The sequence below is a fragment of the Globicephala melas genome, unplaced genomic scaffold (genome assembly GCF_963455315.2).
Source record: "Globicephala melas unplaced genomic scaffold, mGloMel1.2 SCAFFOLD_146, whole genome shotgun sequence".
Classification (NCBI taxonomy): Eukaryota; Metazoa; Chordata; class Mammalia; order Artiodactyla; family Delphinidae; genus Globicephala; species Globicephala melas.
In genome coordinates this window covers 490,009-494,087 of record NW_027207319.1, presented here as the reverse complement: position 1 = coordinate 494,087, position 4,079 = coordinate 490,009, and the positions used below count along the sequence as shown (strand labels likewise).

The window sequence follows — 4,079 nt, the reverse complement described above, 5'->3', positions numbered from 1 at the left end:
TTCGCTGTCAGGGGAGGTGAGTGTTCGGTGAGAGAGGAGAGGTGGTAGAGGACATTCGGGAGGTAAGGGTCAAGATGATGGTCAGACGAGCTGAGGGGTGGGCCTTCTGCCGGCTGGAAAGCCGAGTAGAGCGTATGCCTTCGAACTGGGCAGTCCGAGAAGGCCTCGACCGGAGCAGCCGGGACCATAAAGGGACTCGCAGGCGCCTGAGTGGTGACGAAGACGGCGCTGCGCAGGCGCGGTGTGACCGTCGGGCCCGCGCAGGCGCAGTCTGGCGGCGGCCCCTGAGCACGCGCGGAGTGGACGCCCGTGGTTAGCAGGCTGGTTGAACAGGCTCGTCTACTGTGTCAGGTGTGTCTCGCCCGTCTCTGTCGCCTGTCATGCTTTGCGTAGGGGCGTTTGTGGTGTGCGGCCGCCGCCATGTAGGAGCCTCCGCAGGGAGCCGGCCCTGCCTCTCACGCGCGCGGCTCAGGCCTGCTCTCCCCTCGGCGCGCATCGGGGCGACGCACTCTGCCCTTCTAGCCCGCGCCGGCCGGTGACGCCATCGGAAGGCGACCGGAAGAGCCGGCGCCGCGTGTCCGTCCGACTATGGCTCCGCGTCACCTCCGCCTCCTCCCCTCTTCCTGTGTCCCCTCTCCGTATCCCGTCCCTTTTTCCCTTTTCTGACTGCAAAGTGGGCCTCTTTAACCTGTTTCTGGGCCCCGTGGGGAAGAATGAGAAGCAGAGTAGGAGGCGAGGGAGCAAGGAGCGAAGGAAGGTCCTCCCTGCAGATTGTCTGCAATCAGGCCACACTTTGGTTGGAGCAGGTGCACGGATGAATTTGTCTCTTTCAAGTAAACAGGTGTTTAATAACGGTTTCACATTTATATTTAGTATGTTGTCATCACTGCTAAGAGTAGAGACCTCCCTGGCCAGCAAGGGGACCGACCACCCAGGATGACCCACCTTCCAGGGGCTCGGCCCTGGGTGCCCTGTGGGAGAGCTGGGGCCAGGCAGGCTTCTACTGGGGTCTTGCAAGGAGGGGTTGGGGAGGGTGTGTGCCTGGCCTCTGCCCTCACCTCCCTCTTCTCCCAGCCTGTCTTAGCTAAGTTCCTCCAGCTCAGAGGTTACTGTGTAGGTTTAGCCTCTCCGACTTCTTCCTGTTGTTTAGTCACTCGTTACCTCGTGCACCAAGAGGAAGGCGTCCTGGAGCTGCATCCTTCCTGCGTGGGCCATGGGGGCGTGAGTGCGAGGAGTGGGTAAGACTATGGGCATTCGTGCAAAATAAACGTGTTGAAATGTTAGCTGTGTGTGTTCACTTTACGTTTTGCCTTTTACCCTCATTTCAAGCCTATGGTTTATGTAAGTCATTGTTCCAAGGATTTTAGTTTGCTTTAAATCAGAATTACTCTGAAGTTAATACGTAAGCAGATTCTCATGAAAGAAAAAAAACTAGGTGGGGAAGGGGATGCAAGGAGAGTGCTTACGAGAAGTTCTGATCTAAAAATAATCCAGAACGACCATTTCTTGCCACCTGTCCAGGGTAATTGATACATATTGTGGGGGAGTTGCTTTGAGGCTATTCCAGCATCCTGTTTCTCCTCAGATTTTTGCCCAATTTCTGGAAATAGTTATTACAGGGTTGTTTGCCTAATGGTGATATTCTATTTCCCTCATTCCTTCCTTTTTTAGTTATTTATTTTTGGCTGTTCCTGGAGGCATGCAGGATCTTAGTTCCCTGACCAGGAATTGAACCCGTGCCCCCTTCATTGGGAGCTTGGAGTCTTAACCACTGGACTGCCAGGGAAGTACCCCCTTCCTCATTTTTTTAAAAGAATATTTGTTTATTTATTTGGTTGAGCAGGGTCTTAGTTGCGGCTTGCCAGCTCCTTAGTTGTGGCATGCGGACTCTTAGTTGCAGCATACATGTGGGATCTAGTTCCCTGACCAGGGATTGAACCTGGGCCCCCTGCATTGGGAGCGTGGAGTCCTAACCACTGTGCCACCAGGGAAGCTGCTTCCTCATTTGTTAATAACATTTTTTCTGTAGGAAAACACTTTCTTCTTCCACATTTATTTATTTGAATATTTACATGAGTATGGGCTGAGATCTTTTGGTCTATGGGAGATTAGCCAATACTGTCATTATTAATTAATGGCACACTCATTATATTAATAAGTAAAGATTACTTTTTCCTCAAATCATTCCAGCTCTGGCCATTAGGAGCCCTTGATATCAGACTCCTTGATATTTACTCCGTGAAGTCCTCAAGGATGTCCTTCTTTCCAACATCCTGTTTGCAGCTGGAGATGTGGGGTCAGTTTGCAAGGAAAAAGAAGTCGTTCAGACGGCTGGTCCCTGGAGAGGCGATTTACTGCATAAATGGCGAAATCGAAGGATGAACACTGATGGTGGCAGTGGTGGTAATGTGGCCATTTGTCGGGTGTATTGGGTAGTGGGTGAAGCATTTGGGACACACTTTTTTATTAAACCCTCATCGTAAACCTAAGCCTCACCTTCGCTCTCCTGGTTTTACCCAGGAGGAGGTTGAGTCTGGGAGCCTCAGGGCCTGAGCTGGGTTCACGCTGCGTAAGAAGAGGAGGGAGGGGTTACAGGGAGCCCGTCCTTCTCCATTTGCTGGGCATCCACGCTTGGAGGGAATCCCCACCAGGCAGAGCCGTGCTGCGCTTGCCTACGTCCTTTGCAACGGCTCCATCCTTGCAGGGCAGCTGATAAAAAGGGCCCTTTCTGGGGCTTCCCTGGTGGCGCAGTGGTTGAGAGTCCGCCTGCAGATGCAGGGGACACGGGTTCGTGCCCCGGTCCGGGAAGATCCCACGTGCCGCGGAGCGGCTGGGCCCGTGAGCCATGGCCGCTGGGCCTGCGCGTCCGGAGCCTGTGCTCCGCAACGGGAGAGGCCACAACAGGGAGAGGCCCGCGTACCACAAAAAAAAAAAAAAAGGCCCTTTCTGTGTGCACGTGGGCATATGTTACCCCCATTCCCAGTGGAGCTCCAGGGGCTAAAAATAACCGCGTGTTTTCTGTTTTACCCAGAAAAGAGGAAACGTGCAGTGTTGCTTCGGAACGTTTACTGTTTTGGAAAACTTGAATTTTGTCCGCATGTATTTTCAAAATGCCTTTGGAGCTGTCCTTGGAGGAAAAGACATGATGCAGATTTCACCAAAGGTCCGTCTGCTTTGTTGTCCACATCTTCAGGAAACAGCTCCATGGAGAAGGGGAACCATCCCTCAACACACATGGCCAAGGGATGGACGTGCAAGCAACCCCCCAGATCAGGTCATGGGGGTCCTAGGAGGAGAGCCAGCTCTCAAGGGGCCCTGGGACCTCTCAGCCCAGGCCGGAGGGGAGAAGGGACCTGCCCAGGGTCCCTTGGCATGGCCTGTTCTGCGTACAAGGGGAGGCGTGCTGCCCCACGGCCACCGGCTGCCTGCAAGAGAGCCAGGCTTCATGGTCCAGGCTCAGCATCGGACCTTCCCCTGACCCCCCTTGGGCTTTGTGCGGCCTTTGTTTCTTGAGGCTTGTTTGCTCCTATGTGAGCCAGTACCGCTGAGACACTGTCCCGGTTGTTTGTTTTTTTTTTTTTTTTTGCGGTACGCGGGCCTCTCACTGTTGTGGCCTCTCCCGTTGCGGAGCACAGGCTCTGGACGCGCAGGCTCAGTGGCCATGGCTCACGGGCCCAGCCGCTCCGCGGCATGTGGGATCTTCCCGGACCGGGGCATGAACCCCTGTCCCCTGCATCGGCAGGCGGACTCTCAACCACTGCGCCACCAGGGAAGCCCTGTCCCGGTTGTTTTTAAGGCTCCCCTGTAGGAGGCTACCAGGCTGATGGTCACAGGCTGGTGATACCAGTGCAGCTCCGCGCCCTTCCTTCTCACGGAGACTCGGAAAGTTAAGAAATATGGAAAGAAGAAACAAACAAAGTAAAGGAGACACAAGTCGCCCACAGCACAGGAAGCTGGGAATGTGGGTGTGTAATCACTGAGACCATAGGGATATTTCTGGCGAGCCAAGGGCAGAAGGACTATGGGCAGGTGTGGTTATGGCCGCACCTGCAAGAGCGCCCTTCCTACCCAGACCCTCT

General features: G+C 54.5%; 1 long non-coding RNA gene across 2 annotated transcripts; it reads left to right on the top strand.

Annotated features, from left to right (window-relative positions):
- The first annotated feature begins 434 nt into the window (after positions 1-434).
- LOC132596379 (uncharacterized) lies at positions 435-3,554 on the top strand. 2 transcript variants are annotated; one of them, XR_009562474.1, is made up of 3 exons: positions 435-1,238; positions 2,284-2,403; positions 3,032-3,554. It is a non-coding gene; the product is annotated as an uncharacterized lncRNA (long non-coding RNA). The 2 variants fall into 2 exon arrangements; XR_009562473.1 differs by having other exon boundaries at positions 2,191-2,403.
- The last annotated feature ends 525 nt before the right edge of the window (positions 3,555-4,079 follow it).